General features: G+C 37.4%; 1 pseudogene; it reads left to right on the forward strand.

The window, feature by feature from the left end:
- The first annotated feature begins 6,616 nt into the window (after nt 1-6,616).
- On the forward strand, nt 6,617-6,753 carry LOC145284476 (U2 spliceosomal RNA; annotated as a pseudogene).
- Nucleotides 6,754-11,270: the final 4,517 nt, after the last annotated feature.

Genomic DNA, 11,270 nt, shown 5'->3' on the forward strand with positions numbered 1-11,270 from the left:
TTGTCCTTGTATCGTTTGTCTAGATGTTCAGTATGCAGTTGTTTGCATAATTCCTAGTGTACTGCCTTCCCCCACATGACTGTGTTTATTATTATATTCTTTTTGGACTAGTTTGCTGCATTAGTTTATTGTGTTGTTTGTTGTTTCGTCTCTTTGACCGCAGAGTCTACATTGACTGTTTTGTTGTGCTTTATCCATCCTTGCTTTTATGTAGTTGGTTCAAATCGCATTATATTTTGCGGCTATTATTAAATTGGTACAAAAATAATATAAAGGACAGTTTCACTGTTTAGGTGTCATTTTCTAGCCATGCCAAGTGTTTTCCGAAGTCTTTTCCTTTGCCATCCTTATGAATCGTCAGTGTAACTGTTTTTCTTCTAATTTGCCATAAATACTAATTCATAATACTCCAAAACTGTTCATCGAATGTATGTCATGATACTTCGATCGCTGCACCTTATAAAAAAACTCCATAAAAATTTCACCCAGATCGGTGCCGTAGTTTCAATAAAAGCTTCTACAGTAAATATGACACTGAATAGACTAATCCCCATTAATCCTTATTAATTCCTAACTTCGTCAAAAGCAACGAAAAAATATGCTTCGCTCGTGTTCAGACTAATCTGAAAGAAATCTCAGTTGGTAAATTTAAAAGAAAAAAGAAAGAAAAGAAAAATCTCTGACTGGAAAGTTAGAAAAAGAAAAATATTTCATGTGGATATTAGTGCAATAATATATTGCGTATATATATTGTGTTGGCCAAAAGGTTCGCTGTTTTTTTTTTTTTGTGTTTTTTTTAAGGAAGAAGAAACCCAAACATTAAGTAAAAAAAAAAAAAAAAAACATAACCGAGTATTGGCAATTCATTTTCGCATCGATTTAGAATTCTTGAAAATGTCTATTATTTTTCTGCTTCTACTATGGTTTTTGTTTGGTTATTGTTGATCATATGTGGCCGGTGAGAACGAGAAGTAATTGTGACATGTATTCTGTTTCATTATAAGCAAATGTTAATATTATATTTATTGCAGTTTTTTAATTGGTATATTTTTTATTTGATTGTATTATTTAGTAACAGATTTTCTTGTCCATGCATGTACACATTATATCTAACAAGTTGATTTTAAATATGGCATAAATAGCTTCGACAATTCTATTTATTTTCAGTTAGTGAGAGGGGAATGTAGCAGCTGACGTGTTTAAGTACAATACTTAATATTATCTTATGTTTTTAATGTCGCTTCTCCATATTTGTCCCTTAGACCCCATTTTTTAATAAGTGATTCTTCTGACAAAGAACGAAGAAAAAGCTGTATTCTAGGTTGGCAGTATTTTACGTGAACAGTCGCCAGAGACGGCGGAAAACTTCTGTTTCTATGTATATCCTTGTAGCCATGTCACTTGTAAGGATGCTGAAGATAAACATTTTATCTTGGCTGACGTTATCCATCTGATAGTCACTGACCCGAATCTTGGATTAACCACTAAGGAGGCAGTCATATCAGTAGATGCAAAGTACTGGGGTTGCTGTATTGTCATTTGGTGAATGGATACTGGACCATGCAGTAGGTGGTAATTGTTACGGCCTTTCCTTATCATGGGCTACAAAAAAGATATTTCTTCGTTTCTTTTTCTCTCTTACTTTTCTTCTTTGCCCTACTCTAAGCAAGTCTGTCAACCTATTCAACAAGTACCAAAGTTCCATCATGAAAAATTTCCAGAAAAAACACACGATTAAACCCAGATCGACTTCGACTTCTAACGTAGACCCCCACAACAATGTCTTCTTCTCCATTATCAAGGATCTACGTTCCAACCATCCAGAGGTTGAAACCCAATTACAAGAGACTAAACCAGACCTATTATTCCTAAGCGAAACTGGCATTGGATCGGCTATTTTCTTAGAAGAGTTTGGAATTAAAGGATACAATTACTTAATATCCAAATCTTACCCCCAAGATCGCCATGGTCATGGAATATGTGCATACATTAAAGATGGCTTTCCATGTGGTAAGGGCATATCTATAGAAGATCCTAAATTACGCTGTATGTAGTCTCGGGTTGCACTTGCTCACACGATTGCGTTTATATTTGCCCTCTATCACCCCCACAACACGGAATTACTATCTTTAAGAGCATATCTGAGAAAATTGACCACATCTATCTGCTCATCCTTCAGCTAACATTCACGTCTGTGGAGAATTCAATGATCTCAATGTGGAATTGTTAACTAATTCAAACAAAATAGATGATGAGGGGAGGTTATGTCACCATTTCTCCATGGCTTATAACTTCACTCAGATTGTTCGCGAACCCACTCGTGTGCCCGATATTTACGGCCAGCATGCAAGTCTCCTAGACCTTTGCCTCACAATTTGCCCTGAGCTGTGTTCATCTTCCGTTCTGTGTCCACTGGCATCTTCCGACCACTCTGTTGTATCAGTTAAAATCAAAACGAAATGTAATAAGTCCTCAGACATACCTCTCCATCATACAGTATATCGATATACTATGGGTGACTGAGATAACTTCAGCACAATTATATCAGATTTACATTTTTAAGATTTTACATGTTTAAAAAGGATGTATCCTCTATAGTATTAGACCTGACGGAATGGTTTATTATAAGTATAGACCGTTTCCTATCCACGAAAAATTCCGGCAAAAACCTAACAACCAGCCGTGGTTCCCTCCGGAATGTGCCATTGCGCACAGGAATCACTTTTTCCATTGCTTCCAACGTAACAGGTATACTGAGACTAAAGTCGCTTTCAGGACTGCCATTAACCACTGTAAGAGAGTAATGAAGAACGCGAGAGAGTTGTATGCTCATTCCGCGAAGTTCAACGTGGCTGAGCAGTGGCTTGGTTCACACCAGTTTTGGCAAAGCGTATGCTCTATCCCATCATAAATGGACTTGAGGTAATCTCATCAGCACCAGGCAAAATCAAACTCTTTGCTAAGAACTTTGCAGCTAATTCTACCCTGTGCGACCAAGGCCGACAACCCCCTCCTCCGTATTTCCTCCTGTATCAGAAAACACGCTACCCGACATACAAATATCTGCGCGTGATATTTCCAAGCTAATAAAAAAACCTTGATTCCAGTAAAGCAACTGGCCCTGACGGCATTTCAATTGTCGTACTGAAAAAGCTTCAACCAGAACTAGCTCACGTACTTACAAAGCTGTTTAAACGTTGTTTTAAGGAGAATTGCTTCCCAATACCCTGGAAAATCTCATAAGTATGCCTTGTATTTAAGAATTCAGGTGATCAGTCATCTCTCTCAGAGTACAGACTAATAAGTCTCCTGTGCGCCATGAGTAAGTTACGTAAATCCGTGTTAAATAGATATGTAGTCACCTCAGCAAAAATAACCTTCTTAGTGACAAACAATATGATTTCCGTTCTGCTAGATCTACAGCAGGTGTTCTTACAGTTATATATCATAGGATTAGTGAATCTCTCGACGGAGACTTCCTTTCTAGGGCAATTGCTCTTGACATATCAAAGGGATTTGATAACGTATGGCATAAAGCTCTATTGTCCAGCTATGGTATAGCTGGAAATGTCTTTTCAATTATTAAATCATTTCTCCCTGAGAGGTTCAAAAGAGTAGTGGTTGATGGGCAGAAATTAGAAGCTCATAGTATTAATGCTGGAGTCACTCATGGGTCCATCCTGGATTCAACTCTTTTCACGATCTACATCAATGACCTTCCAAATCACATCATTAGATCATTCGTAGACATATTCTCTCTTTTGATCTTGAGCGAGTGGTACAATGAGGGAAAATGTGGCTGGTTACTTTTAATGCATTTGAAACCAATCTTATATCTTTACATCACCAACGCTCTGATCCCCATCTGGCAGCAATTGAAATGGATGGCTCTCGTCTCGGAGAGGTTCTATGTTTTGACAAGTTTCTCGGCTTGCTCCTGCTCTGTAATTGAACACGTACATCAAATCCGTTGCCAATGTCGCTGGAAAATGGTGTGATCCTTCTTTCTTACCAGTAGATGCAATTCTCTACCTATATAAGAGCTTGGAACGTCTAAGTATGGAGTAGTGTTACCATATCTGGGCAGAAGCTGCTAGAAAGAGCTTATCCTGTCTTGACAGTTCAAAATAGACTTTGCAGCCTAGTGAGAGATGCACTTTTCTCTTCCATGCAACCTCTTTCTCACAGAAGAGACTTTGCGAGCTTGTTTCTGCTTTATCGTTATTCGCATGAGTCATCGTCTGAGCTCCAATCTATGATCTCCCCTCGCCCAACATTCGCGAGAAACACTTGTCAGGCTGAAAACAATATCAATAGTTTTCTCCACTCTTTTTCTGCGTCGAGTCCTAAACGTGGATTTCTGTGTCGAGTCCTAAACGTGGATTTCTGTGTCGAGTCCTAAACGTGGATTTCTGTGTCGAGTCCTAAACGTGGATTCTCTGAACAAAGCTTCTTTCTTAGCACTGCACACCTGTGAAACCCTTTTCTGTTTGCCTGCTTTCCAGCTGGCTACAATATGGTCGTCTTCAAGCCAAACGTAAACAAGTTCTTGATGAGCCATTCCCCTTAAATGATCCAATTTACCAAATTTACACTTCAAACGATTACTATGATATACTAGTGTATACTTTTTGACCTTTATCCTCGAGCGACCTTTGGGCCTTGATAAGTGGTGATTCCCTTGCAAAAACCACTACAAATACTCTTTTTTTTAATCGAACAAACCATTTTGATAAATCTATTTTCTTATAGTATTCTCTTCATCCACAGGTTCCTGAAACGTTATTTTACAGATGCCGTAAGTGCCCTGATTAATCTTCAATTTCAAGGGCTGAAATACAACGACTACTTTGCTCGGAGGCTTATTACGCAATTACGTTAACATACCCGCTACACCAAATGCAGGATTTCAAAAAATAGAAATAAAAAACAATGTTTAGCAGACTGGTAAGATAAAACTAAAAAATGAGCGAACTTTTCAGCTAACCCAATATATATTTTAAATATGCAATTTAACAGTGCTTTAGTTTATAAATTTCGTTCCAGAGATTTGAGCTTGGAAGATAAGACAGAGACCTGGCACTAATCGAACGTCGATGGGAATGCTTTAAACGCGTCAATAGAGAATGATCTTAGACTAAGCACGCGTGAATTGGGCGACCTTATGCTCTAATGACGCGTCTACGTGATATCGACTGTGCGACTCACAAGCGAGGTATTTTTTTTTTTTTAGAAATTACGCATAGGAACAAGTTCTGTAATGCCATCATTCTTACAGGATTCGACGTGACATCCCATGAGCGTGAGCTATGTTTAGAAGCTCAGCATAGAAATAAGTTCTGCAATTCGATTGGTTGAGAAGTTTCGGTGATTAAGAAAAAACAATTTTGAGTGAATCTTCGATGCGAGAAGATCGGTTCAACTCCGCGTGATCCCCGTCATTGGTGTGGAACAGAAACGAATATTCCTTTTTAAAGTCCAGTATTGTTTGAGATCTGAGAAAAGCAAACAGGGTTTCTAATTGTCTGGGCGAAACGTTAAAACCAGTGATATAATAACGAAGTAAACAGAGACTCTTTTGCCTTCTGTTAGAAAAAAAGATAAAGTAAGACCATCATTTTAAGTCACTCCGTCGGTCGGTCTGCCCGTAAGACTTGTGCTTGACCTTTTTGGTTAAGATCAAAGGTCTGTTGTTAATACATGCTGTTCTTAGCTTTTTAAGCTTTTCTTGGCCTTTTGGCCAAGATCACAGTGTATTATCTGTTCCGGTAGATACTGCAAGCAAAGACCATATGTGGGGGCAGCCCCACATATAAGACCTTGGTCAATGTAGGGGCAACCCTTCATACCAATTGTCACTATCCAGCTCCCCTACTCCCCGGGGAGTTGGCCCCCATTTCCCCCTTCACTCCTCACATTAAAAATCGGTCTTGTGCCTAATTTGCTCGGTGGGGGAGCAAATAAATACAGCTTTTCTTGGCCTTTTGGCCGAGATCAAAGTGTAGTATCTTTCTGGCAGATACTGCAAGTAAAGCCTCACATATAAGACCTTGGGAACCATATCTGGGCAGAAGCTGCCAGAAAGAGCTTATCCTGTCTTGACAGAGTTCAAAATAGACTTTGCAGTCTAGTGAGAGATGCACTTTTCTCTTTCTCACAGAAGAGACTTTGCGAGCTTGTCTCTGCTTTATCGTTATTCGCATGGCTGGCAAGTCCTAATACCATCATACTTTATTGTTATTCGCATGGCTACCCTTCATACCAATCGTCACTATCCAGCTCCCTACTTCCCGGGGAGCTGGTCCCCATTTCCCCCTTCACTCCTCACATTTAAAATCGGCTTTGTGCCTAATTTGCTCGGTGGGGGAGCAAATAAATACAGCTTTTCTTGACGTTTTGGCCGAGATCAAAGTGTTCCGGCAGATACTGCAAGCAAAGACCATATGTGGGGGCGACTCCACATATAAGACCTTGGTCAATGTAGGGTCAACCCTTCATACCAATTGTCACTATCCAGCTCCCCTACTCTCCGGGGAGTTGTTCCCCATTTCCCCTTTACTCCTCACATTAAAAATCGGCTTGTGCCTGATTTGCTCAGTGGTGGAGCAAATAAATACCATTTTCTTAGCCTTTTGGCCAAGATCAAAGTGTAGTATCTGTTCTTACTACATGCTGTACTTATGTTTGTAACTTTGTGATATAAAGTGGGGGATCACTGTTCTGTATTAATTTAATGCAAAATAATCACCTACTTTACAACCAGTCAGTCTCAAAGCCATTCAAGTCATTCTCCAGATCATTCAAGTTGAAGGGTTCCAGTTATTTTTTAAGCATTCAAGTCATTCTTAAGGTCATTCAATTCCTCCTTAAGTTCATTGAAGTCATTCTAATCCATTTACTTTTTATTTATTTAAGTCATTTCAGCCCATTTTTCGGTCATTTTAGTTTATCTTTAAGAATTTCATGCCAATCCTACATTCACGCATTCATTCATTACACGAAAGCACGCGACTAATGGGTATCGGCCTTGTTTAAATCGATCCTGCGTGAAAAGCAAAGAAGTACAATATGAATGTATGTACATACAAATAAGGTTGGTCAATGATTTTATTAATTCTTCGTTCCACTCAGTGAGTGCCGAAATACTGCCTAGAAACACTATGGGAATAATATGCTCTTCTTACATATAAAAAACGAAAGAGAAAAAAGAAGAGAGAATTTCCCCTTTAAAAGAAAATACTGTCGTTTTTAAAGAGGTTCTAAACATACGCTATTTGTTTGGAACAACTCTTCTTTTTTGCTTCTAATATCGTAAATTTAGTTTTCAGAAGAGTTTACGATTTTTATCCTGTTAAAAAAAGAATACATGACGCATATGGCTATTCGAACTGTTACAGCCCTAGGAAATCTGCTTCTCGGCACATTGTCCTCCACTGAAAAACTTTGACTTTTATTTTCATCTTTCTTTTTTTTTTAATTTATTGATTTTTCTCTATACGCAATATATTATTACTTATCTCTCGATAGGTTTCGATTTAACGAGGAGAAGCTGAGTGACGAATTTCAACTAGTGGACATTCCGCCACCTTTTGCATTTATTTTTCTTGGTAAAGATGCAATAGAGTAGCCAGGGCGAAAAAAATGGAAAACAAAAACAAAAACAAAAGCAAAAGCAAATCAATAAAATCCATTAATCTTAAGCTACCTTTTTTCAAGAAAGATAAAAGCCTGAATTTTATCATATGAAAAGCAAAATAATATAAATCTTTTTCTACTATTTTTAATAGAATTTTAAATTTAAAAATTTCCAAAACCACACCATTCACCGCCATTTTTGTCTCGATAGATAAAACATATAAATATTTTTTCTAAAAGGTTTTAGAACCAAGTATTTTTGTTGTCTAAATAAGATGTAGGATGATTTCCTATAAGAATATGCAAACATATTAATATACGAGTACCCGAATTTCAATCAATTCCAACTTTTTATATCACTGTATGTGGCAAAATTAAAAACAACTAAATTTAATGATAGTTTAAAATAAACTACGGTAGCCTTTATAGGACTAAATAAACTTCATTTAGCCATGTGAATTTGAAAGGTTTCTTTTTTTCATAAGCGATATATATATATATATATATATATATATATATATATATATTTCTGTTGCCTACGTAGCCCTTTAAGTTAAGCAAAGATGAAGCTGGCGAGTACCTGGTGAGTAACCATTTTCGGGACCATTATGTGTTGTTGACAACTCCTGCATCTAATGTCATTACTTAGTCTACTATAAGTGAGTTAATATAGAAAAAAAAAATGGCGAAAGAAAGTATCGTATTCCTAGCAAAATTTATTTATCGTTTTTTTTCTTTTTTTGGTATCGATCCTTCAAAACATTTCCCTATTCAATGGGATCTTAGAAATATTGAGCTCGCTAAAAGAAAATTATTTCTTTATTTTTCAAAGATTTAAAAATAATGTTTTTCGTAAAAATAATGAAAAAAATTTTTTTTTGCTAATCTTGAAGATATTAATTATTATTAACATATTAAACGAATTTCACACTTAAAAAGAAAAGATAAAAAAAACTAAATACATAAAAAATTTAAAGTCTAATTTAAATTCAAAATTTTTATAAGTACCATTAATATTAAAACTAAATTTATTTTTAAAAATTTATTTTCTAAAGTTAAAACTTAAAATTTATCTCAATATCGATTAAAATTTAATATTCCATTTAATTATATCGAAATACATTAACAATTTCAACTATTTCACAATTTTTGGGGGAATTCTTATTTAGCCTAAGGGAGTTTTCTACTATATTAATCTCAATACTATTTTATTTTTTCCCTATGGATAAATTGAAATGGATTGTAACTTACGTTTATGAAATATGGTTTTTAAAATTTATATAATACAGTAATTTAAAATCTATAATAAAATAGTTTAAAATTACAATTTAAATCCTGAGGCTTTGACAGGGTATGGCATGATGGTCTTCTCATGAAAATCAGCTTCTATGATATTACTGGACGAATACTTAAAATAATTCAATCCTTCTTAAATAAGAGAAGAATCCAGGTTGTTTTCGATAGTGTACGTCTGAACAATATGATATTGTTATGTGGTTAAATGGTAATAAACGAAAGGAACACCGGCGTTTAGGAACGAAACATGTATTCACATAAATTACAGGCAAAGTGAGTGGAGTAATACAATTACTGAACGCTGGGGCGTTTGCACACGACCAGCTTGGTCAAGTGCCAATCTCAGACTGCCCGTACCGGTACTCAATACCAAAAATGACGTCACCAGAGGAAGTGACGTCATGAGTCAATTAATCCCATGGAGGGGCGTCTCCAACACCCCCTCCCAAGCTTTTTGTTCATAAAAGCTGTCAGTACCTCTTCCTTTTAGAGTTTACCAACAATGACTCGGTAACCTTTCTCTTACGGAATGACCGCAGTAGTTCAGGTGTTGGTTGAGGAGGTTCAAGATCAAAAGATTCGAAGACAGTGTCTATCGGATCATCTTCCAATGGTGGACTGTCGCTGGTTTCAACTGATCTACATCTTAGTTGGTTCTGGTGACGTTTGTGGGTATATGTTGGTCCTTGGATGATATATACCATGTCACCGACTCTCTTAGTAATTGTACTCACTCCCAGAATTATGTGTTGTTTCTATAACTTTTGAAAAACACTCTTTCACTCGGTATGAAATGTTTACTGGGTACATAAGTGGTCACTAGTGGCCTTGACTGTTTGGTGAAAACGGTCTAATTTTCCGCGCAAACATCGTTTCTGCAGGTGAGACTGCTGTTGGTGTGTTCAGATTGGGTGTAGAAATTGTTGCTTTGGCTTGGGAAATTCTTTTAACACGTTATTTTTAGCTTCCGGCTTTGCAGTTTCAGTTTTTATGCCCCCTTAGCAGACTCCGTTGAAGTTTTCTTTTTCAATTTTTCTATTGCTGCAAATGGGACGTTTCGTTTCTTCTTGAAAACAGGCAGAGTGTTTTTTAGCTTGAATCTAGCTATAGCCTTTGTTAATTTTCCTAGTCCTGGTGAGAATACTTCTGGAAATTCCTAGTTAAAGTGCTTCAGTTGTTGCGCCTTCGCAGACGAGTCTTCTACCCTATGACAGAATTTATTCATAAGCTGGTCCCACAATTTGAATCGCTCCACCCAGTCAATACCGAACAGGTTTTCAGATTTCCTTTGTACATACACTATCACTTTTTTAGTAATGCCGTTTAAGGTCACCGGGAGTGTAAGCCCTCCCTCAAATTCCACTTTATCGCCTATCACAACTCGAGCTGATTTTTTCGTCTTCCATATGGTTGGCTTCCTTAGCCTTTTCCATGTATTAAGGTTAATGATGGACAGGTCTGATCCGGAATCCAATTGTAGATGCACAGTTTTATTTGCGACGTTTACTGTGACATATTTGCGCCGGTTCTTATCCGAATCCAAATCGAATCTAGTCTGTCGGATGCTGTTCTTGACCTTGTTCTTTCCGCACTGGGTCGCTTTGTGGCCCTTCCTGCCGCATTCGTTGCAGTACTTATGCTTATAGAAACATTGACTCGACCAATGTTTTCAGCCGCAGTGAAAGCACGGGCTTGTAGGGGATCCGAGTCTTGTGACTGGGTGGTACTTATTAGGTATAGCCTGAGTTTTCTTACTTCCAACTTTGCTTTTTCGGAGTGAGTATTTTTCCGGTCTGAAGGCCGTCCTTCTAATGATTATTGCGTCTGCCTCTTCGACGTGTCTTGAGTTGTTCCTTACGCAGACTACCCATTGACAATTCTCGGCCAATTTCTGTTTGCTCTCAAGTCTAGAGAGAACACGTTGTCTAATCTCAGCGTTTTTGGATGAGACTAGACCCTGCGCAAAAATTAAACATTTGATCATCTGCCGATAAGTCAGATAGACGGAAATCATCGCAGTGTTTATTTACTACAGAGGCGAAGGTTAGGTAACCGTCGTCGTCGCTTTTTTGCAGGTTCAAGCATTAGCATCTTCTATGAAAGAGCGTAGAATTCGTGCTGAACAGTTTGGATAATAGTTTGACCGCTTCAGAAAATTCCAATTCACTCCTCTTCCTGGGGAGAATATAATCCACAAACTTACTATGTTCTGTGGTCCCTAATTTCCTCCAAAGTAGGCGAACTATCTTAGCGTTGTTCCAATCTTGACAATCCACGGTTAATATGTCATCATATCTCCGACAGAAAGCATCAAACGTCCCATCCAACTCCGGTTTGTA

Source organism: Euprymna scolopes, chromosome 1, assembly GCF_053919585.1.
Source record: "Euprymna scolopes isolate OS-2025 chromosome 1, ASM5391958v1, whole genome shotgun sequence".
Classification (NCBI taxonomy): domain Eukaryota; kingdom Metazoa; phylum Mollusca; class Cephalopoda; order Sepiida; family Sepiolidae; genus Euprymna; species Euprymna scolopes.